The sequence below is a fragment of the Rana temporaria genome, chromosome 5, assembly GCF_905171775.1.
Source record: "Rana temporaria chromosome 5, aRanTem1.1, whole genome shotgun sequence".
Classification (NCBI taxonomy): domain Eukaryota; kingdom Metazoa; phylum Chordata; class Amphibia; order Anura; family Ranidae; genus Rana; species Rana temporaria.
In genome coordinates, this window is record NC_053493.1 from 204,514,323 (window position 1) to 204,533,312 (window position 18,990).

Genomic DNA, 18,990 nt, shown 5'->3' on the forward strand with positions numbered 1-18,990 from the left:
GGACTCATGTATTTTATAATTTAATGAATTCAGATGGGTGGTGGATAAGTGGGACCCTTTTTTCACATATTGGACTTTTGTTGATTTTTAGAGAATTATCAGTGATTACATTTAACGTGTTTTATATGTTCTAGCTGTATATATAAGCATTGCACTAATTTTTCTTCAGAATATAACAGGTCTAAATCGGTTTCTACATTTTTTTTAATATGTCCATGAAAGTATAAACGGGTTCCTAACTTAGCTTTCTTATTCGAAGTACCTTCAGGAACAGCACTGATCTGAGAAAAGTGTGAGAATGAGATGTGTGAGAAGAACTATGTAAGAAAGTGAGGAAAGAAGGTTTAGGATGTAATTAGAAAAAGGAAAAGACTGACATGTCTGTAGAAAATTGCTTTGGCTGTGAAAAAAGAGATAAGTGAATGGCATTTAGAGCAAGTTGGTCAAAGGAACACATTAGGAGCATAATTCACATCTTTCATTTTAGAACTAACAAAAGCACCATCGACCTTTGGGAGTAGTAATCTAGAACCTAGTGTACCCTCATTTTCACTCTAAGCCATCGGTCAATGTACACCATTGCTTTCTGCTATTGCTGAGTGAACCTATATGCGTTAGTTGATAGGGGATCATGTGGACCTTTCTTTTTCTTAACTGTGTTGAACTAAAAATTGGTGTCAGAATTAAACTGACACAATAAACATATGTCAGTGCCATACATCTAACTTAGATAGGTGCCACATCCCCAAGCAAGTATAGTACAAAGGATTTAAAAATGAACGGGACATTTAAAGGCACCACCAAAATATGTAAAGTGTAAAGTAAAATTCATTGATTTTTATTGTACAAACATTAAAAAGATTTCATAGAACCAGTAAGTAAGATTAAATCAATCATCAAAAATGTATCGATTCATTGGAATCCACAAGGTCCCTGATCCCTGGGTAGCGTTCAGCAATCAGGGACCTTGAATGAAAGAATTTTTGATGGTTGATTTTATACAATAAAAATCTATGTATTTTACTTTACATATCTTTTGTTTCTATGTGATGCCTTTAAAAGTCCCATCCATTTTTGAACCTTTTTGTTTAAACTGACACAATGGGCTGCCTATTTAGTGTTTGCTTTGTAAATGACAATGGGATGCAATAAAATGGCTTGACTATAACTTATATATAATTTCAGGAAACAAATGGGTATATTACATACACTGCATTGACCACTGCCAACCCCCGTATAGATTTAATAATAGCTAAAGTTTGATTGATCTATCAACAAAATACTAACTACAGAATCTAATGAAAGAATGATCCTGTTGGCCATACTCTAGAGGAGATTTAAAAAAAGGAATAAGGAAAAATCCTCCGCCACACGAGTTTCTCGGCAAAAACCAGCAAGAAACTTGCTGTTTTTTTTTTTTTTTTTGCCGAGGAAACCGGTCGTGTGTACATTTTTCGACGAGGAAACTGTCGAGGAACTCAACTAGCCAAAAAGAGAGCATGTTCTCTTTTTCCTCGACGGGAATGGAGAAAATTGGCACGTCGAGTTCCTCGACAGCCTAACAAGGAACTCGACGAGCAAAACGATGTGTTTCGCCCGTCGAGATCCTCGGTCGTGTGTACGAGGCCTCAGAGATATATATTTCTGTTTAATGGTATCATCTTTGGAGGTATCATTAGTGCGTCAGCATAATAGTTGCGGAATACCATATAGTGCTTCAAACAAAAGAGAGGATTATGCTTGCAATCCGCAGTGATATATTTAAATAGGGACTGTGAGTGGTTGCTAAATTTTCTCATCTATTCAGGTAACAGAATACTTGAAGAGGTCACATATCTTCTGCCTGTTATCTCATTCACAAACCATGCCAACAGAATGTAATTATACACAAATACCTTGCTTTAACAACAACAAAGGAACATGATCTATCAGAAATAAATGAGCGGGATTGGATCTCGCTTGAAGTGTGCATGTGTAGAGATTGTTTTATATCTTTGAGAAGCGATTGTTATATGTATACATATACATACAGTATCTCACAAAAGTGAGTACACCTCTCACATTTTTGTAAATGTTTTATTATATCTTTTCATCTGACAACACTGAAGAAATTACACTTTGCTACAATGTAAAGGAGTGAGCGTACAGCTGGTATACTTGTAAATTTGCTGTCCCCTCAAAATAATTCAACACACAGCCATTAATGTCTAAACCGCTGGCAACAAAAGTGAGTACACCCCTGAGTGAAAACGTCCAAATTGGGCCCAATTAGCCATTTCACTCTCCGGTGTCATGTGACAAATTTGGTGTTATCGCTCTCAGTCTCTCATACTGGTCACTGGAAGTTCAACATGGCACCTCATGGCAAAGAACTCTCTGAGGATCTGAAAAAAAAATGTTGATCTACATAAAGATAGCCTAGGCTATAAGAAGATTGCCAAGACCCTGAAACTGATCTGCGGCACGGTGGTCAAGACCATCCAGCGGTTTAACAGGACAGGTTCAACTCAAAACAGGCCTTGCTGTGGTCGACCAAAGAGGTTGAGTGCACATGCTCAGCGTCATATCCAGAGGTATGAGTGCTGCCAGCATTGCTGCAGAGGTTGAAGGAGTGTGGGGGTCAGCCTGTCAGTGCTCAGACCATACCCTGCACACTGCATCAAATTGGTCTGCATGGTTGTTGTCCCAGAAGGAAGCCTCTTCTAAAGATGATGTACAAGAAAGCCCACAAACAGTTTGCTGAAGACAAACAGACTAAGGACATGGATTACTGGAACCATGTCCTGTGGTCTGATGAGACCAAGATAAACTTTTTTGGTTTAGATGGTGTCAAGCGTGTGTGGCGGCAACCAGGTGAGGAGTACAAAGACAAGCGTGTCTTGCCTACAGTCTTGCCTACAGTCAAGCATGGTGGTGGGAGTGTCCTGGTCTGGAGCTGCATGAGTGCTGTCAGCACTGGGGAGCTACAGTTCATTGAGGGAACTATGAATGCCAACATGTGCTGTGACATACTGAAGCCGAGCATGATTCTCTCTCTTTGGAGACTGGGCCATGGGCCAGTATTCCAACATGATAATGACCCCAAACACCCCTCCAAGGCGAACACTGCCTTGCTAAAGAAGCTGAGGGTAAAGGTGATGGACTGGCCAAGCATGTCTCCAGACCTAAACCCTATTGAGCATCTGTGGGGCATCCTCAGACAGAAGATGGAGAAGCGCAAGGTCTCTAACATCCACCAGCTCTGTGATGTCGTTATGGAGGAGTGAAAGAGGACTCCAGTGGCAACCTGTGAAGCTCTGGTGAACTCCATGCCCAAGAGAGTTAAGGCAGTGATGAAAAATAATGGTGGGCACACAAAATATTGACACGTTGGGCCCAATTTGGACATTTTCACTTAGGGGTGTACTCACGTTTGTTGCCAGCGGTTTAGACATGAATGGCTGTGTGTTGAGTTATTTTTAGGGGGCAGCAAATGTACACTCGTATACAAGCTGTACACTCACTACTTTACATTGTAGCAAAGTGTAATTTCTTCAGTGTTGTCACATGAAAAGATATTATCAAATATTTACAAAAATGTGAGGGGTGTAATTGTATTTTAGTGTCAGTATTTTGTTGTCAGAAATGCTGACTAGCTCGGCAACTAAAATTCCTTTGAGATTCCATGTGTGTGGTCAAAGTTATATTCAAATTCTTATTTAATATACACTGCTTGTGTTCAAACCGGTGATCCTAGCATTTCCAATGTTTCCAGCTGGAAATTATTCAGCATTAAAGCACATAATATTTTCTGAATTAATAACAGCCATTGTGACTGGAGCAGTAGTCCTTCATGCCTTCTATCTCATTTTGCAGAATAATTGGAATTCAATACTATATATGATATATTAATATTTATGTTGACTTCCATCGCATGTAATAATGTCTTGTATGTTCCGGGCCAACTTTCTTAAAAGTATTTTAAGGGCTATAGTTTCTTTATCTCAAAACAATATATTTATTTTATTATTTGAGGCACACAAACTAGCAAGTGACTGTGTTGATACGCCGCTGCTTTTACCCTGTTATCTGCTCACTTGTGATATCAAACCCATACTGAGGTTGTTAATGCTTTAGTCTATGTGGCTGATTACAAAAGGTGTAGAGGAAAAGCAGTAATTATCACAGCATGAAAACAATGCACAGCCTTAGTTATTTCTCTGTGTAGGTGGATTTTGTCTGTTTGATGTTCAGGGGGAGTTTCAGATGATTTTTGTTGAGCTAACAACATTATCTCTACTGCAACAAGTATGATAAGGTAACCCTTATTCAGGTCCTTTTATTTCTCAGGGTATCCATGCACGGAGATGAAATGCTGAATAATCTGAATGATAGCGGTACAGAGTGATGTGACCACATGTGGAGGGAGATGTTTTCTAATAGATAAAAGCTCACTTTTCAGACTAATGACATGCAAAATGCCGTGCATGCCATGATGAAGAGTCACATTCCAAGGGCAGGATCTGTATCTAATGATTGGGCACCCTAAATGTCAAAAAGCTTTTACTGGCTAATGTATTTATTATTAGAACTACGCCTGTGATAATCAGCACTTGTATGAGATGAAGCCAAATATCCAGTCAGTTAAAAGAGAAGTTTGGTATTTTATTTAATTTTTTCAAGAATTACACTTACCCAGGTGGGCAGCATCAGTCCGATGCTGCATCTGTTGCCCTCTCAAAGACTGAAAACCGAGCTATCAAATACTGCTGATCATTCAGTTCTAAGGCCTCGTACACACGACCGAGTTTCTCGGCAAAAACCAGCAAGAAACTTGCTGGGAGATATTTTTTTGCCTAGGAAACCGGTCGTGTGTACATTTTTTGACGAGGAAACTGTCGAGGATCCCATCGAGCCAAAAAGAGAGCATGTCTTCTTTTTCCTTGACGGGAATGGAGAAACTTGCCTTATCGAGTTCCTTGACAGCCTAACAAGGAACTCGACGAGGAAAACGTTGTGTTTCGCCCTTTAAAGTTTCTCGGTCGTGTGTACGAGGCTTTAGGCTCACGAGGAAGCTCCTCATAACATTCTACTTAAAATAGAATGTTGAAATAAACTGAATATTATACTTTTACTTCTATGCTGTAAATTATTTTGCTCTGACTAGAGCTAAATAGCAGGGGATCAAATCACAAATACAGCTTTCCCTCTCTGCTAGTGGAGACAGCACTATATTATCATGCTAGCTACTAAGGAAAGCAAAGAGCAATAAAGCTGGCCATAGACGGTTCAGATCTTGGCTAGTTCAGCAGGGACCAGCCTAATTCGAACCATGTATGGGCAGGCTGAATGTACCTAAGCTGATTGATAGATCAGCATCCTTAGCAGACTATGTGGGAGATTTACCAAAACTGTCAGGCCCCGTACACATGTCCGAGGAACTCGACAGGCATAACACATCGTTTTGCTCGTCAAGTTCCTTGTGAAGCCGCCGAGGATCTCGGCGAGCCAAGTTTCCCCATTGACTAACGAGGAAATAGAGAACATGTTCTCTATTTGGCCCGACGAGATCCTCGTCGGTTTCCTCGGCCAAAAGTGTACACACGGCCGGGTTTCTCGGCAGAATACGGCTCCGATCGAGTTTTTGGCTGAATTCTGCCGAGAAACTTGGTCGTGTGTGCGGGGCCTCACACACAGAATCTGATGCAGCTCTGCATAGAAACCAATCAGCTTCTAGGTTTTAATTGTCAAAACTTAACTAAACATGTTGAAGTTAGACGTTGATTGACTACCATGCAAAAATTTTAATATGGAAAACTAAATTGACATTGATATGTTTATTCTTCCTTCCTTTAGCCTACCTATATCTACCGGCAGAATACAGATACAATGTACCTGTCATATTGTGTAGCATACTAATATAGGTATACTTGATGTTTTAGCTTTTGGTGGTTTGTGGCTCCACGTGAAAGCTGTCCTGTTTGGACTATTATCTACAACTGCAGCCCATGGAGGACACTTATGAGCTATTCTCAGTAGTTACTACCTATTGAACACTGTTATTTGAAAAAAAAAATGATCACATATGAACCAGTATTTTTTTAGACAGAAGCTTTTTCAAAGGCTTTGTATTGACATGCCAACTTTAGCTTGCCTGGCCCTTAGTGTCTAGGGATGTCTAAAAAAATAGTCCATTTGTCAGAATGTTTGACTTGTCAATCACTCATTTAGGGTACATCCAGTAATCAGCAAGTAGCGAAACCTAGAGGACTAAGTCAGGGCCAAACACCAGGTTTAATGCTCGTTAAAAACAATCTATTAGGCCCCTTTCACATTGACGCGTTTTTCAGGCGGTTTAGCGCTAAAAATTGCGCTGCTATACCGCCTGAGCGAATTGTGCCCTGCAGTCTTCAATGTGAAAGCCTGAAGGTCTGCTAGCCGCATCTTTGGAGCGGTATAGGAGCGGGTGTTTACCGCTCCTTCCCATTGAAATCAATGGAAAACTGCGGTAATACCGCCGACAATGCGCCTCTACAGAGGCGCATTGACGGTGGTTTTAACCCTTTTTCGGCCCCTAGCAGGGTTTAAAACCGTACCACTAGCGGGCAAATATTGCGGTAAATACGACGGTATATCGGCGCTAAAAAACGCACCGCTATACCGCCACCGCACCTCCGCTCCCCAGTGTGAAAGGGGCCTTAAAGTAGTAATAAATCCTAGGAGAAAAAAAAACACTTTTCCATTTAGGGTCCTCTTCCTCTTTACATTGAAACCTGTCCATATTAAATGATTCAGAGAGCAGTGATGAATTGATAATATCATATTTGAGCAAAGGGCCCCTTTCACATGGTCGGACCGTTCAGGTCCACCTGTCCTTTTTGTCGGTGGACCTGAACGACCGCTCCATGCAATCCTATGGAGCGCAATCCTATGGAGCGTCGGATGTCAGCGGAGACATGTCCGCTGACATCCGACCTGATCCGATCCACCAAAATCAGACGTATGGCGATACGTCCCCATGGCGGATCAGGTGAGATCTGATGAAAACGGACATGCTGTCTGTTTTTATCAGCTCTCTCCATAGACAGAGCAGAGAGGGACTTGTCATCCGCCAGCTCAGCAGAGATCAGCGGAGAGATCTCCCGCTGAGCTGGCTGACTCTGCAGTGACGGAGTCCGCCTCTTGTTGAAGCCAAAGTCTTACTACAAACAGTAAAGACATTCAAACTATAAATATAGCATAAATTGTCACTTCCCATCCCCATAACAAAGTAATATTGTGAAAATAATCACACAGTGATAAAACATAACAAATTAACTGTCAATAATAAATTTCTTTGGAAATGTAGTTTATGGAAATTGTGTTTTCAGCATTGAATCACGATAAAATTGTTTACTCACTACCACGGAGAGGATCTCAGTTATGTGACTATTTTTACTCCATTCAGCCTGCGATCACAAGTCACTAGGCCAGATTCTGGTAAAATCTGCGGTGGCGTAGCGTAAGCCATTTACACTACGCCGCAAATTACTGGAGCAAGTGCCGTATTCTCCAAGCACTTGCTCCGTAATTTGTGGCGGCGTAGTGTAAATGGCTCGGCGCAAGCCCGCGTAATTCAAAGGGGGCGGCTTGTATTTAAATTAGGCGTGCCCCCGCGACGATCGAACTGCGCATGCGCCGGGCATAAAAATAGCCCAGTGCGCATGCTCCAGCTCACGGAAAACTTCAATGACGCCGACGTATTCACGAACGACTTACGAAAATGACGTAAACGACAGAAAAAGATGACGCTGACCCGACGCCATACTTAACATGGCTTACGACGGACCTTCGTAAACTTGCCCCTCATATAGCAGGGGCAAGTTTACGCTTACGGAAACGTCGTAAATTTGTTGCGTCGTCCGCGCGTACGTTCGGGAATCGCCGTAAATAGCTAATTTGCATAGACGACGGGGAAAACGACGAGGCGACACCTAGCGGCGGGAAAAAAAATTGCATTTAATATCTGACAGCGTAAGAGCCTTACGCCTGTCAGATCTAAGGGATATCTATGCGTAACTGATTCTAAGAATCAGTCGCATAGATACGCCAGGCCAGATTAGGACTTACAACGGCGCAAATGGCGTTGCGCCGTCGTAAGCCTTTTAAGAATCTGGCCCACTGTAGGCACATAGTTCCATATGATTTATCTAAAACTTTCATTGAAATCAATTATTAATTTGCTTTGTGTTTGCCTATCTATCAACCCTTTTAAATCTGCAGCCATAGACCGGCTTATATGGTCTTTGTAGAAACCTGAGCCTGTATGATGTTTATTGATTGACTGCGCTGGATGCTTGCAATTTCTGCCAATGTTGCAGTGAACTTGAGGAGATTGGGAAAGGTTAGTATGCATTAAATCAGCATTTTCCAGTAAGTCAGATCCTGTAGAATGCATGTCACTTCTCCAGTAAGCGCTAACCATGAAAGTGCAGAGTGTCCAATTGTTCCTGGCCCCAGGAGGTCATAGTACCCAAGCATAACTGCTCGTCTCCTTTGTGTGCACGCAATATTTTCTCAACAGCAAAAATCATTGTTTATCTTTTCTTCACATCCTTTTTTTGTTATCTGATTTCTAAAGCTTTCATAGGCTTATGAAATAAAAGAAAATGACAATATTATGCAGTTCAGAGGCTAATGAAATCCAAAAGTTCTTGCATGAAGAACAAAAAGGACTCTAGATTTTGCAATCAGGCCCAATTGCATTTGTTTCACCTCTAATAAGGTGTCTAATAAATGTAATATATTGTTAGCAGTATGAGTTGTTTATAAGCACTCTTATGTAATAATACTGTCATACACAGCACTCCACATGTTGATTCATTTTGCTGTTAATATGCAATGGAAACAAAAAGGAGGAACCTGTTAACCTCAAGGCTTGAAGTAAGCAGATGCTAAAGCATCCATTAGTGATATTTTATCTGATTAGTATTACTAATGGAATGGTTTAGCCTGCCATTCTCCAAAAGCAGATCTGTTCCAGATCATTCTTTCTTGTCAATACAGACATTCTAGTTCTAAAGGTACAGACAACCAAGCTATTACAAGCTGGGACTAGAAAATCTGTAAAGCAATAGGTGAAATACAATTTTGTTTAGATATATTTTTTACCATACCTGTCTTAATACTGGCAGAGAAAGCATGTCATCTACTTATTATATACAGCAGAATATGGCAGAAGATTCCAAATTATGTATGTTTTATCTAGTCATTAACGTATCTCTACTGTATATGAAAAGTCTCACTCTTGGTATATAAACAAACATCTAAAATTCAAAAAGTGTAAAATGTAAATAAATAAATAAGGGCACAATTCTGCCAACATCTCCAAAAAGCTTAAAAGGGTGTGTAAACCCTAAAGCCCTTTTCAGACAAGGCGGGCCCCATCAAGGAAATCCTCCTGCTGAGTGGGGGATCTCTCTGCTGATCCCCACTGAGCAGGCGAATTACATTTCCGTGTCCAGTCTGCTATGCAGACACAGTCCACTGTTCTCTATGGGGCGTCGGATGGAAACATCCAACTCTCACTTGTTCCGCCAGATGGATAGGGGGATCCCCACCCATCTGTTTTTAGCAGACAACATCGGATCGAATGCACGGTCTGTTAGTGTGAAAGGGGCCTAACAATGAACTTCTCAGATTTGTTCACTTGTGATCTGGTGAAAATACTGTTTTGTTACATCTGTTCCATAATTTCAAAAATAATTCTGGTTGAGGCCAGGACTGTGCATGACAGTCAAGTTCCTACACCCCAAACTCGCTCATCTATGTCTTTATGAACCTTGATTTGTGCACTGATCCAAATCATTTGGTGGAGTGGGGATTATGGTATGGGGTTGTTTTTTAGGGGTTGTGCTTGTAAACTCTTAAAGTGGTTGTTAACCCACTTTTACTAAATGCTCCCATCCTCTCTGTACCATTATAATAATTGTCCCTGTGCCTGTGTTCTGTAAAAGATCTGCCTGATTGTACCTATATGAGCACGGCTCCAGGTGCTCAGCTGATTGTCGGCTCTCTCTCTCCGGCTCACAGCTGCAGTGGGTGGGGCTAAGCCCTCCCGCTGACGTCAGCCGGTGAAGGGGGGAGAGAGGAGAGAGAGAGCCGACCATCAGCTAAATGTCCTGGAGCCATGCTCATATAGGTACAATAGGGCAGTTTTTTTTTTTTACAGAACACAGGCACTGGGGCCATTTTTATAATGGTACAGAGAGGATGGTAGCATTCAATAGCAGATATAAAAGCACATATGAGAGCAGCAGGAGCAGGGGGGCAGGCACTGGTAAGAGCAGAGACAGATGGAGAGGGGAGGAGGGGGGAGATAGGCACAGGAGACAGATAGCAGGCTGCGGATGATGGATACATGTGAACTGAACTAGGTGTCAGAGCTCAGCAGCCATGATTATCGTGGTCAGTTTTCAGGGGGGAGGGCATAGCCAGGCATGATCAACCAGGTATTTTAGGTGATACGGGGGTCCAAATGACACAGCACTGTGCTGTATAACATGCTTTAAGGCAACAGGAGCTATATTTTATTTTTTTATTAACAAACGCTTTAATGTGTCATCATACCAAGGAGAAATGAGACAGATCGCTGCTCCAGGTAAGTAATATAATTCACCAAAAAGGAAGAGCTGGGTGCTAGCTCTGGCTCGCAACCATGAACATGTAGACCAAGTGAGAAAAATTAGCTGCACACCAACATCCGTCTAACAGTTTATTGAAATGCCGCCACCCGGACTAAAACAACGGACCAAGGTGGTGATGACTTTTCACACAAACATTGTGCTTCTTCAGAACACAAGAAGCACAATGTATGTGTGAATGTATGTGTAAAATGTTGTCACGTCGTCAGACTCGTCACACCTTGGTCTGTTGTTTTAGTCCTGGTGGCAGTCTTTCAATAAACCTGTTGGACGGATGTTGCTGTCATCATACCAAGACATTTTAGACAATTTCATGCTCCCAACTTTGTGGGAACAGTTTGTGGATGGCCCCTTCCTGTTCCAACATGACTGCGAACAATTGCACAAAGCAAGGTCCACAAAGACATGGATGAGCGAGTCTCTTAAAGTCTATGGGCATAAAGGTTGAGCAAGCGCAGCATTGTAATCTAAAATCTGTGTTATACAGTATGTTACACAGGAAGCACAGGGGGTGCAGATGGTGCTGATGTTTTATTAAACTACAGATATCTTTTGACCCTCAATATGTACAAAATTAGACCTGATTACAGGAAGCAGAGAACTCAGCTGCATCTCAGTAACATGTTATTCTGTATGTTTTGTGCATACAGAGAAAGATAATGTGGAGGTTTAAGTTGTGTATCAATTGGAGCAAAAGGGCAAATGAATGCCCCGTACACACGACCGGAATTTCCGATGGCCTAAAATCCGATGGAATTTTTCGTCGGAATTCCGTTCAAGCTGTCTTGCATACACACTGTCATGCCAAATTCCATCTGTCCAAAACGCGATGAAGTAAAACACTACGACGAGCCATGAAAAATTAAGCTCAATGCTTCCGAGCATGCGTCAACTTGATTCTGAACATGGGTGGGTTTTTTCTCCGTCTGAGTTGCACACAGACGATAGGAATTTCCTATCGTTTTTTTTTTCATCGAAAATAAATAAATCATGTTCTATTTCTAAACACCAACTGACTTTTTCCATCAATATTCCGATCGTGTGTTAGCGGCATTAGACTGTTATTTGACCCGCATAACATAGCAACCAGATATTTTTTCACACACATCTCCATACAAATGTAACGCTATAAAGAGCCTATGGCAAATTACAGGGATACCTAGTTGTTTGGCAGAGTTTAGGTTTCATGTTGCTTATTTTTGAATTGAGCAGACAAAAGCTAGTTGCTAGTGTTTATTCACACCTTTCAAGAATGTCATTAAATCAGAATTAAAAGCAAACAGTTGGATAGTAAAAAATTAGCAGAATGTTGATGATGTTATCCTATCTCCCCTTTTTAGCAAGTTCTCTGTATCAGGTTGACAGCACTGTTCAATGCAGTAGAGCCAGACTGGCGTATCGTGCTGCTCTTTCCTTTCTTATGCCATGTACACAGGATCAGAGTAAAATAGAACATGCTCTCTATTTATCAGAATTTCCAGTGGAATTACTCCGATGGGGCATATACACAGTCGTAATTTCCGATGGAAAAAGTCAGTCAGATTTTTTCCATTGGAAATTCTGATCGTTTGAACGGGGCTTTAGACTTCAAATGTGCAGGGAATTCCAGGAATCTAAAGAAGAATTCCAGGTGTGCAAAGCATTCTTTGATTGGACGAGGTGGAAAGCCAGGGCTGTGATGCCTCAATCTTCATTTAGCCCAGTCAGAGAACATTTTGCATTCATTGAGAAAAGGCAAAGCATTCTTCGTGTTTGGAGGCCAACCTTCTGTGTTCAGAATGCAGCAGGGCCGCCACTCAGCATGGGAGCCGGAAGCAAGTGGAAATCACTGTAAAAGTGTCTACTTCAGCGATTTCCAACTTCTGGAGCCATCAGCCTGCTAAGGTATACATACGCATAGTTACATTAGTGCAAGCTGGACCATGTATAAATCTACCGATCTGGAATTCTTCTTTGATAAAAACAGACCAAATAGCATCAGAAGACTCCAGATTGCATACATCAGCATTCAGATGAGATTTATTACACATAGTGGGAAACCCATTTTGCACCTGCACCCTTAGGTCAGTGATGTCAAAAGTGAGATTGGATCTACTGGTGGAGCTTGGTATGCTTTTATGTTTTTGACAATCTAGCAATGCAATCTTCAGCCAACATTACCAACTCCTGTAAGGCCTCGTACACACGACCGAGGAACTCGTCAGAAAATACACATCGTTTTCCTCGACGAGTTCCTTGTTAGGCTTGTCGAGGAACTCGATAAGCTTGCTTTGCGTACACACGTTCAAGACAAAATCTCCTCGTTCTCAAACGCGGTGACATACAACACATACAGTGGCAGGGGAAGTTCCATTCCACTGGCACAACCCTTGGGGCTGCTTTTGCTAATCTCATGTTACTGCTTGTTAAGTAAAAGTTTGGTAAGAGACAATTTGCACTTTTCAGACTGTTACAGCGTGACAAATGTGCTATCTCCATTACAAACGATACTTTTACCTAAGGTGCGCTCCCATCTCATACTTTATTCTGAGCATACGCGGGTTTCTTAGCATACACACGCTCGCGTTTCTCGTCGAAAACCAGCCCGACGAAAAACACGACAAAGAAATTGAGACTCCCATCAAGGAAAAAGAGAACTTGTTCTCTTATTTCCTCGTCGAGTTCCTCGACGGTTTCCTCGATGAAAAACGTACACACGACCAGTTTCCTCAGCAAAAAAGCTCTCCCACCAAGTTTCTTGATGGATTCTGTTGAGTTTCTCGGTCGTGTGTACGAGGCCGTACTGTGCACCTGGGAGTTTTTTTATGTTCCAGTTCCTCCTGTTGTAGTCCCCATAATATTAAATAAAAAATCCATCATGAAGAGTGTGACTCCCTTATAATGGCTACAGCGGGTGAGGAGACCCGGAAACTCAATGGCAGACATCCTACCAAAACAGACCACAAGCAATAAAATAAATGGGGGTTTACCTCTCCACTATGTACCAGAAAATGAAACATCATTTTAGGGTGGACTGACCCTTTAACAATTTTTTTGATAAATTCATGGAATAATGTGAGAATTTTAGACCTGCCCATAATTCTGCATTGACAAACGGATTTTTGTATAATTTGTAATGCACCATGATCATTACATAAACCAGTCACTTTATGTTTTCACCACATTGGGAACTGTACTAAAAATGGGAAGAAAGTTTGAGCAGGGCATGTTTTACATTTTTATATAAGTAAGCACAGCTAAACAGAGATTACTTACAGGAAGCCCCTGTCCTCATGGTATAATCTACTCAGTGCATTGACCTGCCAGCTCTAGATTCTTTCTCCATATGTAAATTGAGAAGGGTCTTCTCGATAAAGCTTTGATTTGATTTCAACAATGCTACTCCCATCTTTGCTTATATGATACCGTCACCAAAATAAAAATATCAAGTTAGTTACATAGTCAATTGCTATAAACATAAGTTTATCAATCTATTAAGATCTGAAATTTAATCTACATAAAATTAAATAAATTATCTGTTTACCAAACATTTTAATGAACAATTACCGGTACTTAAAAAAGAAAGAAGCTAAAGCCTTATATCTCTTGGTGCATTGACTGAAAAAGGTATCCTTGCTGTGTCTTCCATACTTTTTGTCAGTTTGAGAGAGGCCCCCACTTTCTTTCTATTTGTGAGGGGATATCCCTTCAAAGGAAGCTAAAATCCCCCCCCCCAAAAAAATATAGGGGAAAGAATAAGGTTTATAACCTCTGTCAGGATTTTATTGCTACCCTTGTCTTTATGGAAGATATTTGTTCTTTCTTTGTGTTTGGATGACAAGGTGTTGCACCAAGCAGACAGAGAACATAAATCGTTCTTCTTCTGCTCCTTCTACCTTTACATCTGTAAATGTGTACTTTATTAAAATTGTAAACCCCCCCCCCCCCCAAAAAAAAATGAAATGGTTATTGGTACCCCTCCCAGAACACCAATAAACTAATGTGGCCTGTGATCAGGGCCGATCCTATGGGCTCACTATGCAAGCCGCTTAGGGCCCCGCAAAGCTGCGGAGGGCCCCCCAAATTACTTGAGGCCCCGTCTGGTGAGAAGACATTTTCGGCCCCTCACCCCACTTCTCAATTCGCTGGCTGCATGGGAGAAGAGGTAAGAAGTCAGCACCCGCCGCTCCTCACTTTAATTGTAAGATGTCATTTCCGACAGCAGAACACCCCCTCCCCCGCTTCTCAACTTAAATCTTTAATGTGACATGTCATTTTGCTTAGGGCCCCAGGGAGGTCAGGATCAGCACTGCCTGTGATATCATCAGCATACAGAGATGTTGTAGTAAAGTGTCAAAAACATGTTACAATAGATGATAAGGGAATGTAATCATTTAATATTCTACCCAAGACAAAAAAGAAAAGTTTTGAATGGAGTTCTGACTTAAAGGAGTTGTAAAGGTAAAAAAGTGTTTCCCTAAATAGCTTCCTTTACCTTAGTGCAGTCCTCCTTCACTTACCTCAGCCTTCCATTTTGCTTTTAAATGTCCTTATTTCTTCTGAGAAATCCTCACTTCCTGTTCTTCTGTCTGTAACTCCACGCAGTAATGCAAGGCTTTCTCCCTGGTGTGGAGAAAGCCTCTTGAGGGGGGAGGGGGCGAGCAGGAGGGTCAGGACACTCTCTACTTTGCAGATAGAGAAAGGAGCTGTGTGTTAGTGGGTGTCCTGACACTCCTGCTTGCCCCCTCCCCCCTCAAGAGGCTTTCTCCACACCAGGGAAAAAGCCTTGCATTACTGTGTGGAGTTACAGACAGAAGAATAGGAAGTGAGGATTTCTCAGAAGAAATAAGGACATTTAAAAGCAAAATGGAAGGGTGAGGTAAGTGAAGGGGGACTGCACTAAGGTAAAGGAAGCTATTTAGGGAAAACATTTTTTACCTTTACAACCCTTTAAAGAAGAACTGAACTCTAGAATTTGAAAAAAAAAGACAGACAGAGAGCAAAGGCAGAAGCATGCATGCACCTTCCTGCATTTAACTATTTTTTTTCTGAAGTTCTTTTTTAAAGGGAACAAACATTCTATGAATTAATGAATATAAATTAAAGATCGCTTTCTTTGTCATTGTATGAATTATGACTTTGCTCATTATGTGCCTGTTAGTTCTCACAGGATTATATAGAAGTATTCCAGTATGCAACTAGCATTTTCAGGAGGCTAGCAATGTATGCCCCCAGAGGCGGCCGGTGCTCCATTTTTTGAGGGGGGGTGGTGGTAAACAAACCCCCTGCCAGCCCCGCTCACAAGCCTGCAAGCCCTGCTCTTACCCCATCCAGGCCCCGGGCGGCTTTGAGGGCTTCACCAGCTTCTTCTCCTACCCAATCTGGTCACTTCTCTTCCCAGCCAATCTGGTCTTAGGACCCGCTTCCTGTCCTGATTGGCTGGGAGAAGAAGCAGAAAGACAATATCGAATATGGATTCGCTATTGTCACATGTGGATGGGCCCAACCTTTTTGATGCCAATTAGAGCCTCTGGCATAGAACTATATGCATCCAGCACCCTGCATGGCCATTAGGGGCTGGGCGCATAGAGATTAGGGGGGCGGTGCCCCATATGGATGGGCCACTGCTTTATGCCCCCATGTAACTTTCTGTACATGTTTCCTTTTACTAAACTTTAGAGCCCTTTCACACTGACAGTGCGCCTGTGTTAGTGGTAAAGTACCACTAGTTTTAGCGACGCTTTACCATCGTTTTAGAGGCGCTTTTCGACCTCTAGCAATGTGCTTGTAACCCTGCTAGCGAGCGAATAAGGGGTTAAAAGCAATGTTAGAACAATGTTAGAGATTTTATTAAAGGCGCCAAAAGCATTGTTTTTCGCTGCAATTTAATGTTTAAACTACAATCCTGAACTCCAGCATAAACATAAAATTAATTCACATAAAAAGTGCATTTCACTTAAAAGTGTTGTAGAGTATACATCCAGACTTTCAGTTTGATTTACCAAAGTTAAAGAGATTGTTCACTTAGCAAAGTGAATGTTCACTGAGCTTAGTAAATAAGATGAATCTGTCACAACCAATCACACACTATCAAAAAATCCTGTTTTTTTAATTTCCCTCACACATTATTGGATATTTAAAGTGAAAAGGTTTCACCCTATTTTCTATCATTCACTAACAAACATGCATTTTTCAAAGTGAACGTTCAGATTATGAAGTGAAAAAACCCTGGCTCCTTTAGTAAATATCCTCATTGTATTTATCTTTCAAAGTCCTTCACACTACTTTACAATCTTCTGGTTTTCAGCACAATATTGTTACCTCTTTTCAACTATGGTAAGCCTTTCATAGATCAAGAAAATAATACAAGTACAGAATGAACTGAAAGCTTCTTATCCCTTGTAAATTGTGCATGTGCTTCGGCAGAAAGCCATAATAAAGTATTTGAGAAGGCATAAAAACACAAATAAAACTTGCCCGTTCCTTGTGTAGTTGTTAAACAGATAAAGACCTTAAAGTGTATGCAAATGCAAAACTTTTTTTTTTAGTTTTGCATAGAGTTGGGAGCTACCATATTACTTTTCTGCAGACACAGCAGGAAGCATGGGAAAGGGGGCTGAGGACCCTGTTATGAGCAGAGTCACCCCCATAGCAATGCCCTCCACCATCCTTCCTGAACCCTGCATTCTGAGCCTAATACACTCCTGAACCCTGCATTTTGTGCACAACACACACCTTAAAAGGGGTTATAAAGGTTTGTAAATTTATTTTCTAAATAGGTTTCTTTAAGCTAGTGCATTGTTGGTTCATTTACCTTTTCCTTTAATTTCCCTTCTAAATGTTTTTTTCTTTGTTTTCTTTGTCTGAATTTCTCACTTCCTGTTCCTCCTCGGTAAGCTGTTCTGACTGACTAACCCCCAGCCAGAACTGCTCGGATGATGGGGGCAAGCTTACTGAGGAGAAACAGGAAGTGATAAATTCAGACAGAGAAACATTTTTTTTAGAAGGGAAACCGAAGGAAAAGGTAAGTGAACCAACAATGCCCTAGCTTAAAGGAACCTATTTAGAAAATAAAAAACAAACCTTTACAACCCCTTTAACCCTGCCTTCTGAGCACAATGCACTCCTTAACCCTGCATTCTGAGCATAATACTCTGAGCGCAATGCACTCCTTAACCCTGCATTCTGAGCATAATGCACTCCTTACCCCTGCATTCTAAACGTATTGCACTCCTTAACCCTGCATTCTGAGCAGGACATACTCCTTAACCATGCATTATGAGCGTAATGCACTCCTTAACCCTGCATTCTGAGTGCAAAACACTCCTTAAACCTGCATTCTAAATGTAATGCACTCCTTAACCCTGCATTATGAGCGCAACGCACTCCTTAACCCTGCATTCTGAGCGTAATGCACTCCTTACCCTACATTCTGAGTGCAGCGCACTCATGAGTCCTGCATTCTGAGGGTAATGCACTGGTGAACTCTGCATTCTCTGCATAACGCACTCTTAAATCCTGCAGTCTCTTGTAAAAAAAGATCAGTCTAAAAAATGTTTTTGGGGGGGGGGGGGGCAACCAGTGTCTATTGTGTAGGATAGGTGCTTCATGTTGTTACAACACAAGGCGCTATTAAGCATTTTTTTTTACTTTGTTGAAATATCACAAAATGCAGCCTGCATATCTATACACCACAGCTCACTGTGATGCACTGTGAGGTGAGGTGATTTGCACATTGTGGTATGAAAAGGGTACCATTGATTTCTGTGTCCTTTTGTTAAGCTGGCATTAAACTATACAGATCAATGCAATTCATCTGAGACAGATACAGTTTTCGCTATCACACATTTCTCCAGGAGCAAGAGAGTGTATCTACCCAGCAGGTTTTCTAATTAAAACATAATAAACTGATTTTACACATTTATAATAATTTTTCTGTTTTTGCTTTTTGTTGCAGGGGAAAGTACAGCACCTGGATTTTAGAGAGGCTTTGCCCTGTTGTCCTAGAGGTGAAATTTTGAATTGCTGTTGCAGACTGGTATGTACTATGTTTACTTATGTAATGTAGTAGACAATAATCACTGTGGCGTAAAAAGCTTCTGCTTTTTGTTTTAAGTAAATCTGTTACTTAATTTATGCACATATTCCTTAATAGGGATGAGCTTCGTATTCGAGTCTAACTCATGTTCGTCTCGAACATCGTATGTTTGATCGTTCGTCGAATTACGAACGTTTTGGGCCGTTTGCGCCAAATTCGAGTGGTGTGTCACGCCCCATAATTCACTGCGGCATCGCAGTGCATTGCTGGCTGATGATTGGCCAAGCATGCACTATGACCCGCATGCTTCGC

The 18,990-nt window shown here is 41.4% G+C and overlaps 1 protein-coding gene across 9 annotated transcripts in view; it reads left to right on the plus strand.

Annotated features, from left to right (window-relative positions):
- LOC120940557 (poly(rC)-binding protein 3-like) overlaps nt 1-18,990 on the plus strand; it is a 264,353-nt gene that overhangs the window by 92,282 nt on the left and 153,081 nt on the right. For all 9 annotated transcript variants that reach the window (XM_040353493.1, XM_040353492.1, XM_040353490.1 and 6 more), the window contains exon 2: nt 18,598-18,678. The gene's annotated coding sequence lies outside the window, so the exon portion shown is untranslated. The remainder of the gene's footprint in view (nt 1-18,597; nt 18,679-18,990) is intronic.